Source organism: Suricata suricatta, chromosome 1 (assembly GCF_006229205.1).
Source record: "Suricata suricatta isolate VVHF042 chromosome 1, meerkat_22Aug2017_6uvM2_HiC, whole genome shotgun sequence".
Taxonomy (NCBI): domain Eukaryota; kingdom Metazoa; phylum Chordata; class Mammalia; order Carnivora; family Herpestidae; genus Suricata; species Suricata suricatta.
This window is the reverse complement of record NC_043700.1, coordinates 180,789,862-180,814,626: the sequence shown is the minus strand read 5'-3', so window position 1 is coordinate 180,814,626 and position 24,765 is coordinate 180,789,862. Positions and strand designations below refer to the sequence as shown.

The following is a 24,765-nucleotide window of genomic DNA, read 5'->3' as shown; positions in this document are numbered from 1 at the left end:
AACAGTTACAAAATTCATGAAAATACTAAAGCCCACCAAGTTATACAGTGAATTTTTACATGTGAATTATAGCTCAGGAAAAAAGGAAATGAAAGGGAAAGGGAAATGAAAAAGGAAAGGGAAAGGAGGAAGGAAGGAAGGAAAGAAGGAAGGAAAGAAGGGGCAAGAGAAGAGTTGCTTTTACCCTGCAGGCTGTAGTGTGAAGCATCTTGCACTTTGGAAAACCGTTGGTGTTTATAGGTCCGCACAGTATTTTCCTCTCCCAACAGTCTATCTGATAGCCATGCTTTGTAATGTGGAAAAATAGTACTCTGCAAAAAAATGGTAGCTTCCTTTTAACACAAAGCTGTATTTGCAGAAGAGCAGTAGGAGAATTATATTTATATATTTTTTCATTTTTCTCAGTATTTTGTCAGGAGATTATAAAACTTTTATCATAAAAATGTACACAATTAAAAAGAACTCTCCAAAGTGCAGAGTGGAGTAACTGGGCCTGGGGTATGAGGGCAGAGGTGATACTGGTCAGAATCTTTGATGATAGGACTTGCCCAACAGGACAAAGAGAGGTAGGAAGTAGAGAGGGAGCTCCAGGCAAGTGAACAGCATGTGCAGACAAAGGCCAGAGGTGAGAAGGGCCACCGTATATCTGAGAACTGACATCGTCTTGTGTGATTGAGGCAGAGTGTGAGAGAGAAGTGCCAGCCAAATGAGTTGGAAAATTAAGTGACCTGGCAGTTGGTCACTCAGCTACTAGGTGGTGGGGTAAATAAGGAGAAGGAGAGTATGGCCAGGAGATTATTGTAAAAAACATGAAAAAATTCTGCTTAAGATCCTCCAATGACATCTCATTACCATTGGAATAAACCCCAAGGACTTGAATAAATAGTGATGCATCAGCATTTATTGTAAATTTATTTCAAATACAGTGATAATACCAAAAAGTCCTCAGTGAATTTATAAATTAAAGCTCGGTGATTGGAGGAGTTAGCTGACATTTGGTGGTGATCATATTGCCTGTATAAGAGTATTAAATCAACACGTTGTACACCTTACAGTTATAAGATGTTACAAGCAAATTTTATCTCCATAAAGTGTGGGGTAGGGCAGCAAGCAGAGACATACTTTAAGTTTTTAATAGTCTTCACATAGCTCAAGCCAAAACTGATTTACGGTGCTGAAAATGATGTTTTTCTCATCTGAATATAAAAATACAATCATCATATTATACTGATATGCAGACTAAATCTTTCCCTTATAAGGTGTTTGACATAAATATCTTTTAATCTGTAACTCTTGGCAGTGTTTGCATTAGGGTAGTGGGTTCTTTATGACCATATGTTTTACTTTTTACATGGCAGCATGCTGTCACGGGACTGGGTCCTGTCTGTCTCCAACCTCGACTCCCACCGTGCTCCCCTTCCCATGCAATTCTCCAGCTGCCCTGGCCTTGCTTCCGTTCCTCTGACCTCCCAGCAGGGCTTCTGGGCATGGCTTTTCAGAAGACTTCCCCTCCAGGCCCCTCTTGTCAGGTGACTTTTTGTTCAGGACTTGGTTTCAATGTCACCTCCCTGGTGCGTTTTTCAAGAACTGTTCATGGGAATTATCAGCTGCCTTTATCTCTTACTCCTTGGCTCATCATCCTGTTCTTTATAACACTTATCACCATCTGCAGTGATCTCGTTCATTAGTTCACGTATTGATTTTCCATCTGCTCCCAAAAGAATGTTTGAGGGCAGAGATTTCGCCTTTCTTGCTTAGTCCTGTTATCACCAGAATCTTGAACTCCACTCAGCGGTTCCGAGGTCTCAATAAATACTTGTGGATGAAATTACTGAATAAATACAGTTAGGAGTATATATTTTGAAAACAGTCATAGAGATATGGGTTCAAGTTCTCTACTTGAAGTGAGAGTCTTACCCTTAGCCACTAACTTAATCTCTGCAACTCTGTTTCCTATATTTAAAATATAGAATAATGCCATTGTGCATTTAAAAAGGACCAGTGTACTGTAAAGGGCTTAGTACTATACTTGGCAAATAATAAACCTTTAGTAAGTGTTATCAGTATGGTAAGTAATATTAGGTTATTTCATCTCCCTATTACTTTTAACCCTGACCAATGGGAAATCTTGTTCAACTTGTAAACAGTTCATGTATAATATATAATTTTGGCAAATGTCCATCTGGGGGCTTAGAAACATGATCAGAAAATTAGATTAAAGTGTAATATTTCGACTTTACCTTTTTAATACTACATAAACCATAAAAATTTTACTTTAGTTTGAGTACAGGTATTTAATTTGATTTCTATTTTGATCAAATCAAAGCATATTAAAGATGCTAGATACATGTGTTTACTAATTGGTTTCATCAAAGTTTTTTTTAACACCTAAAATTTTTCAGCTTGAAATAAATCTCTGAGATCAGACCCATGCCAAGATAATGATAAATACCTTTTAACATATGGTTGTCTAATTGTACATATATATATTTTTAATACTAGAAATACTCTTTGGAAGGAATTGTGAGATGGGGGATATTTTGAAAGGAAATAGAAATTTATATCAGCACTTGTATTAATCATTTCTCTCTAAATAAATTATGGAGGGGATGTAATGTATGCACAAAGAAGAATCAAGTTGTGCATGAATACGAGAAAATGGAAGAGAAAACACGTGGGGTCTGAGTGCCTAGGAGATTTGTCCAGGTGGAAACGTGTTCGGGTATAGAGTCAGGAAGGCCTAGAGGAGGCTGAGAGGAGAATAGACAGGGTATCAAAGGATGAGAATGTAGCTCGGCTTTATCACCAGCTGGCGTGTGCCCTGGGGCGACTCTAAATAACCTCTCTGCCTAGTTTTCCCATGTTAAATAGACCTAATTTTATCTATCTACTTCACTGGGTTGTGATGATAAAGTAAAATAATAATGAAAGGGTTTGGGAAAAGGTAATGCACATCATAGATGCAAAATACATCCACTTTAAGTTCTAATAATTTGGAATAAAAGTAACATTTATTGATTCAGAGTTGGTTTATGCTAATTTAATCTACACAATCCTGGTAGATTGGTGTAAGTCTCTCCATTTTACCCATGGCAAAACTGAGGTTCAGGCAGAAGAAGCAACCCTGGGGAGCTACTAAATGGCTGAGTCAGAATTTAAGTATAAGTCTGTCTGACCTCAAGGTCCCTGCACTCTGCAAGACATCATTTGGTCTCATAATACGAAACAGCAGCTGGGGGGAGTGGTCACCCATGCATCAGAGAGCCGGCTCTGCATGGGTGGACTGGCGTCCCTGAGACATTGTGCAGGGGTGTTCAGTCCCCTCATCCCACATTTATATATAGATGTATATGTATGTGTATGTGTATATATATTAAACATTAGAATTAATGGCCTAATAATTTTTGACCACTTATAATCAAGTCATCTTCTAGTTTTCTCAGGGCTTATACCAGGTGTGGCTGGATTCTGGTGTAGTGTCAAAAGGGAGAATATTTTATTCTCCTTTATTTCAAAACCCTAATGCTGCCTAGATTTTGCCTATCTGGGCTTATTCAGTAGTTGGATTATTTTTCCACATGACGACATACGTGTCCTCGATTTCTGATGTGTTGCATTCATGTCTCTTGGCTGAGCTTCTCTTCCTCAGTTACTGTCATGAATCTATGTGTCATGGTTATATTTTGTGTTTAGATGAAGAATCCCATGTTCAGTGACAGCAGCCCTCAGGCAAAGAAGTCCTACCTCACCCAACACGGAGTAAATGTGAGGAATCCATGAACAAGGTCACACAAAATAGAAATTTGAGAAACTTTTAAATACAGACATGGAAACATGTCCCTAACAGAACACGAAGGAAAAGGGCGCTGGAGATGTGCCCAGCTAAGGGGTGGCTCTCATTGGAGGGTAACACCTATGACCTGTATTCCAGCCACAAACCAGTTGGGCCCCGAGCAGAATCTCTTACCTTCTTTACTGATCATATTAGATTTAAGAATAACTCTGAAACAGCAAGGGAGCATGTGTGCAAAAGCCAGCAGGAGTTGGGGAGAAAATACAAGGCACAGAGATATAATGGAAAATGTTCCATATTTGGAATCAGAATAGGATTTAAGCCTTTGTTGCTGCCTATGGTCTTGGCAGTTACTCTATTTCTCCAGGTTTTCCTTTGTAAAATGAAGATAATAATAATTATTCTTTATTTAGTGTTTACTACATGGCAGGTACTGTGCTGAGTTCCTATAGTAGCCTATGCAGTTGACACCATTATTATCCCCATTTTGCAGATGGAGAAGATGAGGCTTAGAGAGGCTAAGTGATTTTCTCTAAGAAAATCTTTGCTGCTGAGTAAAGATTCTAGCCTGCTATTATTATTTTTTAGTTTGTTTTCTTTTTAACACTTATTAATTTTTGAGAGACAGAGAAAGACAGAGCCTGAGCAGGGGAGGGACAGAGAGAGAGAGAGAGAGAGAGAGAGAGAGAGAAACAGAATCTGAAGCAGGCTCCAGGCTCTGAGCTATCAACACAGAGCCTGATGTGGGGCTTAAACCCATGAACCGCGAGATCAAACTCATGAATCGCGAGATCATGACCTGAACCAAAGTTGGATGCTTAACTGACTGAGCCACCCAGGCACCCCATAGCCTGGCTCTTATTTTTAATCTTTATACTTTATTATTCTACCCTTCCTGGAGGGTTGGAGAAAAGATATTTATAATTGTGTATGAAAAATTTTTAGACATGAAATTCAAATTATTATTATTTACTCCATTGTCCAGTTCCATATGAATAAAAATGGTTGAAATATTAAGAAATAAAACACACAATGAGCAATTTCTATTATTGTTTTGAGTGCCATTGGCTTGCAGGGAGGAAAGATCTGCAAGGAGGGCACAAAGCCTCTTCTGATCAGCATCTTCCTCTGGTCAAGTGGGTCTCCGTGGGTACTTGGCAGAGAGGAATCATAAATATTCATGGTGCAGGGAGCTTCAGCATCTTGGGGCAGTGAGGTTCACACAGCACAGAGACAATACTGCACAGCCTCCTTCTTCCAGGGGTACAGCTTCTGCAGCAGTGGGCAGTGTGCATGGAAGGGATGCCGTGTGTTGTTTTCACAGAGGAAAAAGGAGACCCTGATTTTATTTCTAATCAATGTCTTCCTTTTTTGTTGGTTTACAAGTTAATATTTTTGTTTGTTTATTTTTGTGTGTGTGTGTGTGTGTGTATGTGTGTGTGTGGTTTTTTGAGAGACAGAGAGCATAAGTTGGGGAGGGGGACAGAGGGAGAGAGAATCTTAAGCAGGCACCATGCTCACGGCTCCAGCATAGAGCCCAACTCGGGGCTCGATCCCACAACCCAGGGATCATGACCTGAGCTGAAATCAAGAGATGCGTTCAAGGACTGAGCCACCCAGGTGCCCTACAAGTTCTTTTCTTATTTGTTATTTCATTCAGCCGTGGGCTCAGTGGTTAAACCAGTTTCTATGGCAGCCAGCTGAATGGTATGGAAAGATCAAGCCAGACAGACCTGGCTTATACTACTTAGGAGACATATAATCTTTGAAAAAGGCACTGAATCTATCTGAGTCTCAGTTTCCTGGTCTGTAACAGTGGGCATAACAACTCTTCATCTTCCCAGGCAGTTCTGAGGATTAAGTGAACCGAGATGTAAAAAGTCTCTGGCATATGGGCCACACCCAGTGGCTAGCTGCAATAGAGTTAACATTTCTGGCTGCTCAGCGTCTAATCCTTTCTATTTTGAAAACACCTTTCCTGCTTCATCTCTGTCCACAGAATCTAGAGAGAAAGTGGTCTCTCTTTCCATCACCTGGTAGCTAAGCTTTGGGCAGAGAACCTAGTGGGAGCCAATCTGATGCCTCAATACAGGACTTCGCATTGGGAGCAAGTGCCGCTGAGGCCGGGAGAAGTTGGGAGGGTGTCATGGTGGTGCTCCCAGTGGGAGAGAAAACGTTCCTGTTCACAGGTGCTTGTGTTCTTGATCCTTCGCTGCCTCCTTCTTTCCTGTATTAAGGTTGTTCTCTGACACTCCTTAAAAGGTTAAGGAGGGCTCTATTCAAGACTATCGCCATAGGGCTCCTGGCTATTGCAACAGAGGAGAGAAATGTTGTCTGACTACAACAAAGACAACTGGGGATTTGTAGCCAAGGAGCAGGGTCAGATGGGGTCAGTGGGTGGAAAATTACAAAGACATCAAAGATCAGGGGTTTTTCTTGCTAAGCTGACCTACTAGGATTCCTGCTACAGGCAGGCCAAAGATGGGACAGGGACCAAGGTTGAGGACTTGTTGACAACAGACTGAGAGGAGCCTTACTAAAGTTTGGTCAAGGAGGGTCTGTCACCTGTCACATCTGAAGTCTGATTTTTACACTTTTAAAGTCTGTGTGCCTTGATAAACTTCTAGTGCATCTTTTTGTTTTGATAGCCAGCTTCTTTCTGCCAAAAACACAGTTAGATACTCTCTAATAGTATTATATAAACTGCAGATGGACTAATGGGGATATTTAGTGAATCAAAATGTATTTTATGCACTCTGTAGTCTGGTTTCTTTTGAATTCAGGATTAATTTATGATACAAAAATTCCATCTCATGATTTTATGTAATCATCATTATTTTTTAATGAGCTACCATCAGGGTGATCCTGGTTTGAGCATCTATTCCGTAAAGTATCAATTTGTTTCATGTCTTCCAGTGTGTTTGAAATACACTCCTTAGGCTGATGCCTGTGCTACTCCTGTGAGGCAGGTCCTCTCCTTTCTATCTCTGTGTTTGGAGATTAGGTTCCACAGCTTGGGCGACTGGCCCAGAGTCATTCAGTTTGTAGTGGAACTGGGATTCAAACCCAGGTTTCCTGATAGCAGGCCCCAACCCATCTAGGAATATTTTTAATGGCAAATCTAGGACTCGCAAAATTGAAATCATAAGCCTAAAATTTTTTTAATTGGGGCTGCCTCTCCCCCTAAGGGAGCTGGTTCGTCGTGGGCCTTGCTTTTTTTTTTTTTTTTTTTTTTTTTTAATGCCATCTACTGAGGAGTACATCTAATACATTATAGAGATCGGGCCCAGACCTAGATGAGGACCATCTAAGATTGCAGTTTGGAAGTGGTTCTTGCCCTACATTGTATGACTGTCAGCTTAGACAAAATGAATCTGACTGGTGAAATGCTTGCTAAAGCTAATAGTTGACTGATGGCTTTCCACCCTCCTCCCCCAACCATTAACCCTGCCTAGGGGACTTTGCTCGTGGAGCCACACCTAAGTGACTGGCAAGCTGGGGAATAGGATAGAGACATCCACAGAACCAGGCACCATGGGGTAATTTTTCTCATCATGACATGACTCTGACAGGTGCAAGGTAGATGTGTTTTTATCTCAGTAATTTCCCAGTGTCATTCTACCCTGCAGAGAGGAAATGCCAGACGTACACACTCCTTCCACGGCATATACGCAGCATGGCAAAACCAGGTTACCTGTTTCCTAAGCTTTCTCTGTCAGGGTAACTCTGTTGTTTGAACTGATCTGGGAAGAAATCCCTAGTGGTGCTCTTGTTAATTCCAGCTAATCACCCTCTCCAGCAGGAGAACCGAAGGCAGGGTTGTTCCCTTGGTAGGTCTTAGATCCTTAAATGCTTGTGACTTCAAATACTAACGAGCTAGAGGAATCTTTCCCACACAAGTTTAACCTACCGCTTCTTAAATGACAATCCTCAGGGTCTTTCCTTCACATTCAATCTCTGATAAGCTATTTTATAATTTCCTGATGACAGTTAAATTGAGTCTCGTTAGTGTAGTTACCCAATTTGCTTTCAATAATTCTGTCTTAAGAAACTTCTGATGAGGAGGTTGCAGAAAGTGCCACCTCCAGCAATCTCTGTGGGGAGGGTGGGGGCAGGGACAGGGGCATGTAGATGAAATAGTTGGTTTTTAAAACAAAATGGAAAGAAGTAGAGGAAATCATTTCAAAAAAAAAGAAGAGGAAGCATATCTCTAAATGCAGGGACCATTTCTCAGGATTTTATATGGTTAATGAAAAGTCAGACAGCAGATGACATTTACCCTGCTAAATGTTGATGATTAAGAAGGAAAAGGTTATACCCTGCTTTTTCCCTTCTGGAGCGTCTGTAGGGGTGGGGGTGGGGGGTCACCACAAATGTCTGCACAAAAGGAATTGCCTGTTTGTGAACAACCGGAGCCCAACTCCAGCATTGTTGCAATTGTTCTCGATGATGGTAATTACTCTGTGTCCCTCCCTGGGTATTCCCTTTTCTGAATCTGGCCAGTTGAAAGCCTTGCTCCAGCCTCCCAGCCTCTGATAGCCAGCTCCCTCCTGGACACATGCCAGCAGCTGATAATTAAAGTGTTTTCTGGAGGGAGCGTCTCCTTGTACTACCCATTGTGAATGATGTCCTTGGAGTCTGGCTATAGTAATTGAAAAGAAATGAGACCTTTCCAATTTGTCCCTTTTTCTACAGCTCATGCCCCACCCCTTTCCCAGGACAAAAACATCGTGAAATGCCACACAAGAAAGGAAGGATCCATTTCTGTGAATTTGAAAGCTGAAGCATAATACATCCCCTTCCCCCACCCCCAGGACTGGATGTTTCAAGTGTAACCTTCCTATTACAATTATTCTTGCATGATTAAATAGAAACGGTCCTCCTATTATGCTCTTTGTTGGTAGATTAAACGTTCCAGTGAGACATTAGACTGTATTATAATGAAGCATTTCTGGAGCGTCAAATTAAAAATTAGGTATGTTTTTGCAGATTATTTCAATGATTATGTGACTGTTAATTCTAAATAATAAACATTATCAGCATTTTCATATATATATCATCTCACTCAATACTGATAATAATTTTATGAGGTATTCAGCACTGGTATTATAAATCCATTTTTTTTTTTACCAGTCAGAAAACTTCAACTCAGAGAAGTTAAATAGCTTCCCCTAGGTCCAGCTAGTAAGTGGAACCGAGACATGAATCCAGGCTTTTGATTCCCAAAGTGAGGTTCTTTTCACCATACCATAAGATAATTTATAAAGTCAATGTTCAGAAAGTATATTTTGATTTTCCCCAAATTCTAAAAATATATCTCCAAATGTTAAGGCAATAAGATTGAAAAATTATAATGGTTTTCAGAAGATAGAATTTTGATTGAGTTGTATTCTCTCCTACCAAGTGGCCCAAACACACAGAGGAAGAGCAATTATATTACCAAACCTTGTTCTCAACAATGCAACTCATATACAGAACTTGGAAAGGAATTAAAGAGGATTGTTGGCTTCTGTTCCACAATAAACATGGGAAAAGAGATCAGTGTTTGCTTAATGAAACCTTAATTCAAATTTCTAATTGAGTATAATGAACAAAGGAGAATGTCCCCAATGCTTGAGAACTGTAAACAATAGTGTTCTTTTAATGATCACACACTGATTATCTTAGTGAATCTAAATTACATGGGTCCAAATGCTTCTGTGGGAGGCAGAACCTCTCCTTTGTGTTTCTAATAAGCTCTGGGCTGTCATGGTAAGGGACTGTGGGGATGGGCAGGGTTCTTGCTTAGCTGTCATCATGATAGAGTCGCAGACAAGAGGACATCACTTTTCAAAGAACTCTAATAAAGGAAAACCTGAGCTATGGCCTGGATTTCAAGATATTGGCTTTTCAAACTCATATACTGGGAATAAGTGTAGATCATGTTTAAATGAATAGTCACCAGAGACTAAGCCACCAATTCTAAAGATGCTCAGCAGTATTTTTGGAACCTATGCTGTGGGTTGTCTACTTCAAGTTTCTATTGACTTTCTTTCACTTCCTCAGGAGGTGCAAATCTTTGTCCACAAGAGACAATTTGGTTTTGGAAAAAAAATAATAATGTTTGGAATCAGAGCATGTCAGGACCATTAAATGAAGGGATGAGTGGGGGCAAAGCCATTTGGGGTCAAAATGAAGTGTGACAAAGTGTGGAGAATAATTTTCTTGTGTGCCTCGTTCACGCTTTCTGAGTGCAATTCCAGAGATGTTCTTAAGTATTTTTGGTGGTAGAAGCATCATTGAAATAAGTCCACTCAGATTTTTTAAAAATAAAAATTTTCTCATTATAAAATTTATATATATGTACTTATATATACAAACCCACAGATAGATGTATATATGTATCTACATGCATGTGTATACAGGCATGTATATAAGTAGGTAAAATACTTAATATATGTATTTTTTGGTAGAAAATTTAGAAAGTATCGGTCTGGAGAAAGAAGGAAACAATCATTGGGATTACCGAGTAGCCACTCTCCACCTACTGGTGTCTACTCTCTGCTCTAATTCTATTTACGGACACATAGTAGAACATAGTGATGAGAAGTTTAGGTGGGAGAACCCGAGACTTAGGTTTAACCATCATCTTTACAGTTTCCTAGCTCTGTGATTATTGCCCAGTTATCCAAGCCACTTAGCCTCTGGTTTTTTCATCTATAAAAGAGAGTTGAGTTTTGCCAAATTTATTGGATTAGTATTCATTTCCTTTTTATGTATTTATTCATTCATTCATTCAACAAATGTTAAGTGAGTACCTATTATGTATCTGACTCTGTTCTAAGTCCTGGGAACAAAAGAGGAGTGAGCACAGCAGGAGTCCTGGAACTCAAGGAATGTACTGGGAAGGAGATGTCGACAAAAGCCTTATAAATAAATGAAAACATGTAATATATGCTAAGTGCTTATATCAGTCCCTGAGCCTTAATTCTCACAGGGCAATGTCAGGAGGGCCAGATAATGCCTGCACAAAAAGTGGCTGGCATTAGAGGAGAAGAATCATGAGCTTAAGGAATTCTGATCATTTATAATGGACAGTAAATTTGCCTGAACTTTGCCCTGGAGAACAATATTGTTATCTTTATTAAACAGGATATAAATAAACCTGCCTTTTACTTCTCTATATCCTAAGGCTGTTCACTGTATGAAATCCTTGAAAAGTAGTCCAGAAGAAAGGAAGCCAGTGACTCTGCTTGCAAGATGTGAGGGAATGCTAGACTTGTGGAGAATTATCTTGTAACACTTGCTAGAAATACAAATTCTTGGGTGCATGTAGACCTACTGAATCTGGAACTCTGGGGGTGGAGCTGAACAATTTGTGTTTTAACAGGCGTCCAGGTGATTTTGATGCAACCGAAGTTGGATATCCCTGCCTAGGGAATGGACTGAGAACTGGGGTAGAAGTGGATGGTGAATCAGTAGGGCTGACTCCTAGGAGGGCACTGCCTGCAGGAGACGGACAAGGATTTGCCCAGCACTCCTTGTCATGGTAAGGTACGCAGTGGAAAAAGATAGGCATAGGACCTGTGGAGGCAATATCAATTAATGTGACTTGATCTAGAAATCAGGATACTGGCTTTCCAGCATTACCTTTGCCATGTAAACTTGAGCAAATAATCTAGTTTTAATGACTTTTTTTATATTTGACAAAGATTTTGAAGATCACCTAGTCCTATTTTCCAAATAGGGATTTTCTTATGTGACAACCCTAATCTCCTGATCGAGGGGCTTTAGAGGGATTTTATAAGTGCCTGCCAGGATGACAGCTGGGGCGTGGGGGTACTTTACAGCTGACATCACCGATCTATCCAAATTTCTTGTTTTTCTTCAGGAAAAAAGAGGGCAAATTATCTATCCTTTGGTATTTGCAGATAGTTCTGTTTTCTCTCTTCTTCAGGGATCATGCCAGTGCTGGCTTTCTTTTACAAGCTTAATTTCTGTTACAATTTTGCATCGCTTTGGTGAATCAGCATTAGGTGGCTGGAGAAGTGTGGGGCATTTGGGTTCCTAGGCTCTGACTTTGTACTAAAATTCAGCCCAGATTGAGGATTTCTGGGGCAAAAGTCTTTGTCAGGTTACTTTTCTTTGAAGTGTTGCTGGTTCCCAAACCAAATGGGCTTTTTTTTAGTGTTCCTGAAATGAGTAGCAACTAGAGAAAGAGGCAGAAAAATACATTTTGAAGTAGTTTCTTGGAAATCAGTTCAAAGGTTTTAACAAGTTGGATATATTATCAACCACCACGTGAATTCTCAAAAACAGTTTTGGAACTCTTAGAATCTTGTCTATTTTGACATTTTTTAATTAAATACTTTTAGTCAGCCAAGCACACTGGAAAAATAAAATTTTATTTGAATTGTAGCTATTTCTTTAAGGTGAATCTTTAATTTTAAGTGCAACTAATACTTCAAAATGAAATTAAACAACATTATGGGTAATGGTTTTGATCCATTTCCAAGAAAAAATGAATACTTCATAGCTGCAGATTTGTTACAGTACTAATTAGTAAGTACACCAGCAAGGACAATATTCAGAAAGACAAGGGAAGAATGTGGAACAGTAATAGTGGTAGCCAAGAGAGATGAGATAGGAGACAGGAGAGAGGAGACAAGGAGTAAGGAGAGGAGAAAGGAGTGAGAGCAAGAGAGAGAGAGAGAAGGAGAACAAGTCAGAATATATGAAAGGCAGTTGTCAGGCTCTGCTCCCTCTACCCCACCCTTATTAAAATTGTGTCATTTCCAAGGGATGAGAAGCTACTCTTCAGTTTCAAGCTAATGCTTTCCCAGAAAATGTTTCCTTTGTTCCCTAAATTATTGATTGGGCTATTAAGGGTCTAAAATGAAATTTTAATTCCTTGTAAGATTCTTCCCAAAGTGTGACCTCCTGGAACACACTGATTGAGTTGCTACGCTGCCATCTGAGTAATCGAAGAGAGGGTGGAAGTACCTGAGAGCAGAAAATAGATGCCCACGGACAGCAGTGGGATAACTGCTGCAGGGCCCCCTGTGCAAGGCTGGCTTCAGGGGTTGGAGAGTCCAATGGAAGGTTGGAAACTGTTCTGCACTGTCTTTTCTGAGAAAGAGTGTAGGGGTCTTCCTGCCAGTCCCTGTTTGCAGGGTGGAAATTGTCACTGAACTCTGTTTAGGAGTCAAGAGCACCTACCCCCCACCCATCTGCCACACTTGAACACAGAGATTGTTGACCCAGAAGCAGATGCTATTCAGTCATGAATCTGCCCAGGCATGGACACGTTCTTAGAGTCTGGGAGGTGCAGTGGGATTGCTGTGGAAAGGGCAATATTTGGCATCATAAGCACTGGATTTAAATCTCTTCACCACCGCTTAATGGAAATAATCTTGGAAAAGGTAATTAGTGTCTCTGTTTCTCAGTGTTCTCATCTGTAAAATGGAGATGATGAGAAAAAATGGGACCAATACGTAGAAAAAGGATGTAATATAAGTAAAAGGCTTATTACTATCAGGCCATGTAAGTATCTCTGTAAATTCTAACTGTTAATTCATTGTACAGCTGTATTTATGTTGTCGTCCTTTCTATTCTTGTCAGAGGCAGGAAGATAAGGAGCAGTTTAGGGTATTGGTTCACCAGATAAGGAGCAAATCGAAGAATCCGGGAACCAGTGATGTGTATGTACTAGGAGAGAAAGCAACCAGGTCTTAAGAAAAAGATACACAGAATATGGAGACCAGAAACTTAAGCTAACACTTAACTCGTATATTACCAGTGCTAGCATCCATTATTTACTGATTATCTGCCAAATGCTACTCTTCTATTATATACAATACTCTAATATTGTATAATCTTCATATCTACTCTATGAAAAAGAGAGCATTACTTTCTTATTTTAACTAGTGAGAATAAAGAGCTCAGAATATTTACATAGCAATTGAGAACCCAAGTTCTCATTTCAAAGCCTTAGTTTTTCCATTGCTCCCCACTTCAGATGAATGCTCTTTAGGCTCTTGGAAATATCTGTGGGTTCTGGTCTCTTTTCTACTTTTTTCCTTTCTATATTGTAAGGGCTAGGATTTTTGGCTCTTTGGAGCAGAAGTCTGCTCCTCCCCTCTTATCTTTCTCCTCTCATCTCTTTAATTTCCTGGCTCCTGTTTTATTTTGTGTTGTTGGTCGGTCTTATTGTACCTGTGATATTATTATGAGCAAAATATCTTGAAGGGGGGACTATATCAGTGAGACATTGTCTTTTTTTTTTTTTCCACATTGCCTTTGATTAGGTCTTTATTCAAAATAAGCAGTCCAAAATGTTTTGACTTTTATGGAATACACAAATTTAAGTTTTTATGTAGCAGGCTTCTTTTGTTCCATGGTGGGTTTCTTTTCTGTTGGCTTTTCTCCACTGTTGGTTTCTTGGTAGCTACAGGTTTTTTTTTTTTTTTTTTACCTGCCAAAGATTTCTTCTGCTTTTTTTTTTTAAACTTTTTCCAAGATTTTATTCACGTTAATTAACCTATAGTGTAGTATTGGTTTTAGGAGTAGAATTTAGTGACTTATCACTTATGTAAAACACCCAGGGCTTATCCCAACAAATGCCCTCTTTTAAATGCCTATCACCCATTTAGCCTATTCCTCACCGACCTCTCCTCCAACAACTCTCTGTTTGTTCTCTATAGTTAAGTTTCTTATGATTTGCCTCCCTCTCTCTTTTTATTTTTCCTTCCCTTCCCCTGTGTTCATCTGTTTTGTTCTTAAATCCCACATATGAATGAAATCATATGATATTTATCTTTCTCTGACTGACTTATTTCACTTAGCATAATATACTCTAATTCCGTCCACATTGTTGCAAATGACAAGGTTTCATTGTTTTTGATCACCATGTAATATTCCATTGTAAATTCTTTATCTATGCTTCTTTATGCATTCATCAGTCAAAGGACATTTGGTCTCTTTCTATAACTTGGCTGTTGTTGATAGTGGTGCTATAAGCATTGGGGTGCATGTGTCCATTCAAATCAATATTTTTTTATCCTTTAGATAAATACTTAGTAGTGCAATTGCTGGGTCCTATGGTATTTCAACTTTTAACTTTTTATAGAACCTCCTTATTGTTTTCCAGAATGGCTGTACCAGTTTGCATTTTTACCAACAGTATGAGAGGGTTCCCTTTTCTCTGCATCCTTACCAACATCTGTTGTTTCCTGAGTTGTTAATTTTAGTCATTCTGACAGGTGTTACATGGTATCTCATTGTGGTTTTGTTTTGCTTGTTTGTTTCATTTTTTAGAGAGAGAGAGAGCATGTGAGCAAGCAGGGGAAAGGGGCAGGGTTGGGGGGTGGAGAGAATCCCATGGCCATGGGATCATGCCCTGAGACAAAATCAAGAGTCAGAGGTTCAACTGACTGTGCCATCCAGGTGCCCCCTCATTGTGATTTTGATTTTATTTCCCTGATGATGAGTGATATTGAGCATTTTTTCACGTATATGTTAGCCTTTTGTATGTCGTCTTTGGAGAAATGTCTGTTCATGTCTTCTACCCAAATTTTAACTAGATTATTTATTCTTTGGGTGTTGAGTTTGATAAGTTCCTTATAAATTTTGGGTACTAGCCCTTTATCTGATATGTCTGATCATATATGATATCATATACAATATGATATGATCATATATATCACTTGAAAATATTTTCTTCCATTCTGTAGGCTGTCTTCTAGTTTTGTTGATTGTTCCCGTCACTGTGCAGAAGTTTTTTGTCTTGATGAGGTCCCAATAGTTCATTTTTGCTTTTGTTTCCCATGCCTCCAGTGACATGTCTAAGAAGATGCAGCAGCCAAGGTCAAAGAGGTGAGGTTGCTGTCTGTGTTCTCTTCTGGGGATTTTAATCATTTCCTGTCTCACATTTAGGTCTTACATCTATTTTGAATTTATTTCTGTGTATGGTTTTAGAAAATGGTCCAGTTTCATACTTTTGTTTGCCACTGTCCCATCTCCCCAGCACCATTTGTTGAAGATACTGTCTTTTTTCCATTGGATATTCTTTCCTGTTTTGTTGAATATTAGTTGACCATATAGTTATGGGTTTATTTCTGGGTTCTCCATTTTGTTTCATTGATCTGTATGTCTGTTTTTGTGCCAGTACCATACTGTCCTGATAATTACAGCTTTGCAATACAGTTTAGAGTCTGGAACTGTGATGCCTCCCACTTTGCTTTCCTTTTTTAATATTATTTTTAGGGTCTTTTTGGATTTCATACAAATTTTAGGATTGTTTGTTCTGGCTCTGGAAAAATGCTGTGTTATTTTGATAGGGATTGCATTGAATGTGTAGATGGGTTTGGGTAGTGTTGACATTTCAACAATATTTGCTCTTTCAGTCCACGAGCATGGAATATTTTTCCATTTCTTTGTGTCTTCTTTAATTTCTTTCACAAATGTCCTATAGTTTTCAGAACACAGATCTTTTACCTCTTTGGTTATGTTTATTCCTAAGTATCATGGTTTTTGGTGCAATTGTAAATGGGATCAATTCCCTGATTTCTCTTTCTGCTGCTTCATATGGGTGTGTAGAAATGCAACATATTTTTGTGCATTGATTTCATATCCTAAGACTCTACTGAATTCATGTATTCTGGCAACTTTTTGGTGTAGCCTTTTTGGTTTTCTAGATACACTATCATGTCATCTACAAAGAGTGAAAGTTTGACTTCCTTCAGGCCAATTTGGGTGCCTTTTATTTCTTTTTGTTGTCTGATTGCTGAGGGTAAGATTTACATTATTATGGTAAATAGTAATGGTGAGAGTGGACATCCCTGTCATGTTCCTGGCCTTAGCGGAAAAGGTTCTCAGTGTTTTCTTATTGAGGATATTAGTTGTGGGTCTTTTCTTTATGGCCTTTATATTGAGATATGTTCCATCTATCCTTACTTTGTTGAAGGTTTCTTTTTTTAAAATCAAGAATGGATGCTGTATTTTGTCAACTTCTTTTTCTGTATCAATGGGAAGAATCATATCATCCTTATTCTTCTTTTATTAAGGTGGTGTATCATGGTGATTGATTTGTCAATATTGAGCCAACCCTGCAGCCCAGTAATAAATTCCAGTTGATCATGGTTAATAATTGTTTTATTGTACTGTTAGATTTGATTTGCCAGTATCTTGTTCAGATTTTTTGCATCCAGATTCATCAGGGATATTGGTCTATAATTCTCCTTCTTAGCAGTGTCTTTGGTTTTGAAATCAAGGTAATGTTGGGCTCACAGAATGAGTTTGGCAGTTTTCCTTCCATTTCTATTTGTTGGAACAGTTTTAAAAGAATAGGTATTAATTGTGCTTTAAATGTCTGGTAGAATTCCCCTGAGAAGCCATCTGGCCCTGGACTCTTGTTTTTTGGGAGATTTTTGATTACTGATTCACTTTATTTGCTGGTTATGGGTCTGTTCAAATTTTCTATTTCTTCCTGTTTCAGTTTTGGTAGTTTCTAATAATTCTAGGAATTTATCCACTTCTTCTAGATTGCCCAATTTGTTGACATATAATTGCTCATATATTCTAATTATATTTCTGTGGTTTTGGTTGTGATCTCTTTCATTCATGATTTTATTTATTTGGGTCCTTTTTCTTTTTAATAACTCTGGCTAGGAGGTTATAAATTTTGTTAATTCTTATAAAGAACAGCTCCTAGTTTTATTGATCTACAATATTTAAAAATTTCTATATCATTTATTTCTGCTCTCATTTTTATTATTTCCCATATTCTTCTGGTTTTAGGCTTTATTTGCTGTTCTTTTTTCAGCTCGTTTAGGTGTAAGGTTAGGTTGTATATTTGAGACCTTTCTTTCTTCTTGATATAGGCCTTATTTATTGCTATATACGTCTTGTTATGCCCTCCTTTGCTCCATCCCAAAAGTTTTAGCCTGTCATGTTTTCATTTTCATTTGCTTCCATGTATAATTTTAATTTATTCTTTACTTTCCTGGTTAGTCCACTCTTAGTAGGATGTTCTTCAACTTCCATGTATTTATGGTCTGTCCAGTTTTATTTGTTTGTTTTTTGTTTTTTTGTGTGTGGTTAACTTAAAGTTTTATAGCATTGTAGTCTGAAAATATGCATGGTATGATCTCAATCTTTTTTCCTGTTTCAGGCCTGATTTGTGATGCAGTGTATGATCTATTCTGGAGAAGGTTCTTTGTGCACGGAAAGGTAGTAAGCAGGCTGTGTTGTAGCTTGTGGGCAAGTAATAAATTGTGTCATTTATCTTGACTGTATCATAGATAAGCTGCTATATAACGATTGCCACTTCAGATAGCTGTGAACTTAGGTGATTAACTAGTTGGTACTTAACCTTCTAATTTCTGTATAAGTCTAATTACATGAAATAGAAGTTGGGGTTTTGATTTTTTACTTTGTTGTTCTGTTTGGAGTGTCATTGTAACTACTGTATTGTAAAGGATGGAAAATACTTGCATATGTTAAAAAAATTAAAATGAAAAAAAATAAAAGAATGTGTATTCAGCTGCTTTAGGGTTAAATGCTTTGAATATATGTTAAGTCCATCTGGTCTAGTGTATCATTCAAAGCCATTGTTTTCTTGTTGATATTCTGCTTAGATGATCTGTCCATTGTTATAAGTGGGGTGTTAAAGTCCCCTAGTATTATTATATTATTATCAATGAGTTTCTTTGTTAATTGATTTGTATATTTGGGCGCTCTGAAGTTTGGCACATAAATATTTATAATTATTATATCTTCTTGTTGTATAGATCCCTTATTATGATATAGTGCCCTTCATCTCTTATTACAATCTTGGGTTTAAAATCTAGTTTGTCCAATGTAAGTAAGGTTACTCCAGCTTTCTTTTGATGTCCATTGGCATGACAAATTGCTCTCCATCCCCTCACTTTCAGTCTGTAAGTGTCTGGGTCTCAAATGAATCTCTTATAAGCAGCATATCGATGGGACTTGGTTTTTTTTTATGCATTCTGATATCTTATGTCTTTTAATTGGAATATTTATTTATTTATTTATTTATTTTATTTATTTATTTTTTTAGTCCATTTACATTCAGAGTAATTATTGATCAATATGAATTTAGTCCCATTGTATTACCTGTAAAGTTACTATCCCTGTAGATTGTCTCTGTTCCTTTCTAGTTTTTGTTGCTTTTGGTCTCTCTTTCCTGATCAAAGGTTCCACTTTAATATTTATTGCAGGGCTGGTTTATTGTGCACAAACTCCTTTAGTTTTTGATTGTCTTGGAAACTCTGTCTCTCATGTTCTGAATGATAGCCCTGCTGGATAAAGTATTCTTGGCTGTGGGGTGCCTGGGTGGCTCAGTCAGTTAAGTGTCAGACTTCAGCTCAGGTCATGATCACACAGTTCTTGAGTTAGAGCCCCACGTTGGGCTCTGTGCTGACAGCTCAGAGCCTAGAGTCTGTTTAGGGTTCTGTGTCTCCCTCTTTCTCTGCCCTTCCTCTGCTCTCGTGCCCACTTGTGTGCTCTCTCTCTCTCAAAAATAAATAAAAACATTAAAAAAATTAAAAGTATTCTTGGCTGAATATTTTCCCATTTAGCTCATTGAATGTATCATCCCACTCACTTTTGACCTGCCAACTCCCTGGACAGGTCTGCCGCTAACCTAATTGTGTCTACCCTTGTAGGTTAAGGATTTTTTGTTCCTAGCTGCTTTCAGAATTCTCTCTTTTTCTTTGATTTTTGCAAGTTTTACTATGATATGTCTTGGTGGTGACCAGTTTGGGTTGATTTTGAGGGGGAATCTCTGTGCCTCTTGGACGTGAATGCCTGTTTCCTTCCCCAGATTATGGAAATTCTTAGCTATAATTTGTTCACATAAACCTTCTGCACCTTCCCCCACTCTTCTTCTGAGACTCCTTTGATACAGCTATTATTGTGCTTTATAGAATCACTTCATTCCCTGAGTCTCTAGTTGTAATCTAATAGTTTTCTTTCCCTCTTCAGCTTCAGTATCTTCCATAACTTTATTTTTTTTGTATCACCTCTTCATTCCTCAGTTTCTTCCATCCTCATTGTGATTATAGTCAATTTTGTATCTTAGATATAGCATTTTTTATTTCAACCTCTTTTTTAGGTCTTTTATCTCTGCAGCAAGGGTTAGTATTCTTATAACTGTTGTTCTAAAGTCTTGTTCAGATATATTGCTTATATCTTTTTTGAGTAAATCCCTGGCTGTGATTTCTTTTTGATCTTTCTTTTGGGGAGAATTATTTCATCTCACAATTTTGTCAAGGTTTCTGTGTTTTCTGTGTTATGTTTCCTAATCCTGAGAGTAATGCTATATTGAGAAAGGGTCATAACACTGTCCAAAGCCTGGTGCTTCAGGAAATGGTTAAGGTGTATGCCGTGTGCACTCTACTGTTGTGATTTGGCTGCTCTTTCCACCAGGCAAGGCCTGTGCAGAGCTCCTCCTTGCTTGCAGTGGAGAGTGTATGGACCTTTAACTAGGTGTGCTTTAATTTGTTTGTTTAAATAAGCCTGATTAAAAAATAAAATGACTGATTCAAAGAGAGAAAAGGAAAAGGAACAGAAACCCCCAGATGCATAGATAAACAAAAAAGCATACGCCTGATTCCAAAGAAAAAGAAAGGAAAACAGCAACAACAACAACAACAACAACAACAACAACAACAACAAAGAAAGTCTGGTCCTATTTCCACCAGAACTGAAGCTGACACTTTGGAACCCTCTATGATCAATCGACTTGGTGCATGGCCCTCTGGGGAGAGGCCTGCCCTGCTGGCTCACAGTCAGACCTGCCTTAGTAAAGATGCCCCCACAGACACAGCATGACAGCATGGCAAGGATTGGTATAAGATGTTCCACCTTCCACTGAGGGTGCTGTGTTGCTCACTGAAGTCTGACCATGTTGGTTGGCAGGGGAAGATGGTGTCACCCTACTCTCTTATCCCTGTTTAGGGAAGCTCATGTCCACTGCTGTTCAGGAAGCCCTCACAGAAAACTGAACAATTTCCCTCTTTGCATCATAGGCTTCTGTCAGATCCCTGTTCTCAACCTGTCTGTGCCCAGGGCCAGTGAATACCCAGTTCTCCTGTCTCTTATCTGTGGCCTGCAGCTGGGAGTCAACATTCTAACTTGTAAAGGACTGGCAAGGCATACACCAGCTCTGCTTCTCCAGAGGAGGAGATCTGTGCTGTGTCTGGTGCTGTTTTTTTTCCCCACGAAGCAGTTGTGTGGCTGTATAGACACTTGAAGTTTATGGTGAAGCCCAGAAAAAAGCTGCCATCAGGTTATCTGCCCTCTGTATGCACTTCTGTCCCTTGTAGATGAATGGATGCTTGTTGGCTCCCACTCTTGTCTTTGGTCCTCGGAGAGGCAATATACCCTCTTCCAAATGTACTCCGGGAAGGGGAACATTCCTTCCTATTGCCACCCAGGGGATCACCGCACCGCACTGTCCTCTGTCCACTCTGTCCAGCATGCACCCTTCTTTCCAGGAGCACTGCTGCCCACTGGGCTTCACTCTGGCAAATGGTGCTGACTTTTAAAACCTCAGAATTTGAGCTCCACTGTTTGTAAAAGCTTGCGATAGTCAGGTCCTCTTGATTCCCCACGAGAAGTGTATTTCTTGTGTGAACTTGACGCACTGCCCTCTCTACCCCTCTCTCCTTCTCTCTGTTTTTTTTTTTTTCCTCTTTGAAAAGGGCTCCCTCCCCACTGCAGCACCACAGCTTTTCTCTCCCCCATTTTACGTTGTATCTGCCACCTTCTCTTCTCTGTGAAGATTGTTCTCTTAATCCTCAGATCGATTTGGTAGGTGTTCCAAATGATTTGATGTTGATATATCTGTGTTTGAAGGATGGGGCAAGCCCAGGGTCTCCCAGTACACTGCCATTGTAACTCCTACTCCTCTTCTGCTTCTTAACATTAATAATAGCCTTCTTTCCTTTGTTCCCTACCACAGACTTCTGGCCTGAAACCTTCTTCATATTTGACTTGGCCTCTAATGTTGCTGCTACTGCATCCATCTAGAATTTTGATTCTTGGCCCAGTGGAGAATGGTCTTCTGGTGCATGGTCTTTGCACATGGGTTTAGCTTCAGTATGATTCTCAGGTTTTTCAGTGAATTCCTTTTCAGAACTCTGCAATTAATCTTCTTGTGTGGTACTTAGGGGGCTCTTTGGATCTCTGGGCCCTGGAGGATGCTGCTAAGGTCTTAAGCATCTTATGCATGGGAAAGTTGTAATTACTCCTGAGAGAGGAAGTCTTACCCCTAGTGCCATACAGAGTGTCTAACTTGCAGAAAGCACTTTCAATCCAAATGCAGAAAAGCCCCACATGTCCACCAGGAGTAAGTTTCAAAATGTGTAATGTGCTTATATTAAGTAAAGTAATTCCAGGGATGTTTCTGAAGGCTTTAATGATACTGCTTTCTTCATTACAGATGATTCAGGGGCCTCTGTGCTAGGTTTGATGACAGTTGCTCATTTTGCCCTTGCCAGCTTCCATTGGCTGAGAGGCATAGACCTTTTTGATATCATTCTGAATTGGTCTTCTTGTAGCCTTCGACCACCAAAGAAAGTTCAGGAACTTCCTCAATATGAAGACCTTTTGACATGACCAGCACTGGTAAGGCTGAGGCAGCCAGGGCAGAGCAGATGGCGTATGACTTCTGTGTGTGTTCACTCTGTGGTGCCAGCGGCACCAGGTTTTGGTTGGTGCAGACATGTGGCCTCTATGACACGTATTTCCAAAAGCACCCTGGACAGAATGGTGAATCCCACCATTTTGAACTCTGGAAATTTGAGTCATGGCTCTGCCAACACCGCCCAAGACTCAGCACTTGTTTGATGACTTGCTAATTTACTGACACCATATTGGCTGTTTGCTGTTTTCCTGCAAGCTGGTGTGAACAAAGTTCACAGTATCAGTTTGAATGGGAGCCTTGCACACTGCAGGCAAAATAACATTAATTTCCAGATGACTCCCCCTTTTCAGAGTATACTGATAGCAATGGAGGAGCACACTCCATCCTAGGAAGAGGAGAGGGCCATGCTCCTGTATAGTTGGATAATGTGTGTAGCAATTCACTTCCAAGCACCCATTTATTATTTCTCAGTCTATGAGTGGGGTGAAGGTTGACAATCTTGGCTGAGTGAGGCTTGCAGGTGGCTGTGCTCCGTTCTCCTGCTAGGATCATCAGGCCAGCCCCAGTTTGTTCTTGACAGTGGCCATGGCAGACATTCAAAAGAGAAAATGGAAGCATACAAGACTTTTTAAACCCATCTTATTCTGTTGGTCAAAGAAAATCACATGGTTGAGCCCCAAATCAGGAAGTAGGGGTCCCCCTACCTCCGGTGGATGACACTACAAAAATATATGGCAAGGATATAGAATTAGGGAGGGGCATGGCACTGAAGTAATTTATCACAGAGATATATCAATCAAGCAATCATTTTGCAACCTACTGTTACCTGTTGGTTTCTCTTACTCTGACTTAAGGAATGGTTAGCTCCTTTCTAAATCCTGACAACCCTGGGAATACGATGTCTTCTTGGAGGTGGTTGACCCTGAGTGTTGCTTTTTCCAGTTTCTCACTCTGCTTCCTCTCTCCTGTGTAACTGTAAGCTCTGGAGTATCTTCAAACTTGCATCATTAATAATCACATATTTGTGAAGTAACAGGTTTTTCTCAAACATCTTCCCTAAAAAGTCCCTATTTCCTTCAATAAGTAGAGACAACACGAGTGTATACATTCACACTATAATCTGATATTCTTGTATTTAAACTGGTATTATATCCCTGTAACATTTTCCCTCTTATTATTGTATTTTACTGAAACCTTGTAATACATAATACCTTTTGTTTGATAATAGCAGAATTTTGAGCAAGAAATAATACTGGCATAGTAGTAGAGAGGCTGTGAAATTGAAATCAACTCCTGTATTTGAGCGTGAATCCTGATTATTGTACTGAATGGGTGTTCACACATGACCCTGATGGGCAAACAAAATATGAATAACACTCTTATTTTTGTTCTAGAAAATTCATCCATCCTAGGTAGAAATCTGAAGTTTTTTGACCTTGTTCTTGGAGGGGTTATAACTTGTTATTTAAATCAATATTAGCCTGGCCTCCAAATCCATGTGTAATCTTCACTTTTCATTCTTTGCATCTTGCATTCTTCTTCCCTCTTTTTGACAAAATTCTTACCAAACAAGCATCTTCTTCCTTTCTTAAATACTAAGTTACTTCATGTCTCAGTTCTTTGTAACACCCATTCCATCTGCCTGGAATGTTCTTTCCCCAACCATCTTTCTTTCATTTACCTAAATTCCTGCATGTACATTGGGACTAAGTTAAATCCCAATTTATTTGAGAAGCTGTCCTGACCTCACAGTTGTGATTACCCAGACTGTCACCTTGTGACAGATTAGCTAGAATTCTACAACTTCCTTCCTAGAACCGTTTACATTTCTAGCGACTGAATGAATCATTGCATGATTCTTGTTTTGTTCTGTTTTGTTTGGATGTTTTGCTTTGCAGTCTTTTAGTTCCTTGAGAATTAGTACACCTTGTTTCCCTAGCCCCTGGCCTATGATGTTTGGCACAGAGTAGGTTGTCTGTTTCCATTTGTTGACTGACTGACTGAATGAATGAATGAAGCAAGCTTTGCAGAGACATAGATACTCAGAACTACAAGAGACTAAAAGTTCTCATTTTATGGCTTCTACAGCAGCTCTCCTGGTCTCCAGGTAGCTGATTGCTTCTGCTTAAATGCTTCCCCCAAAAGGGAACTCATTCTTCTTGATGCTGTCAATTTCATCTTTTTAACAGTTATAAAATTTTCATGTTTCCATTTCCACTAAGCTAAACTGTGTCATTTTGTAACTCTTATCTATTGATTTTATGTCAAGCCCCTTGGAGTTTTAAAAAAACAACCTCAAAAATTAATTGACCGTACATTTGTG

At 39.2% G+C, this 24,765-nt stretch overlaps 1 pseudogene; it reads right to left on the bottom strand.

Moving 5' to 3' along the window:
* Positions 1–21,594: 21,594 nt before the first annotated feature.
* Positions 21,595–22,826, bottom strand: LOC115302398 (annotated as a pseudogene).
* Between the last annotated feature and the right edge of the window lie 1,939 nt (positions 22,827–24,765).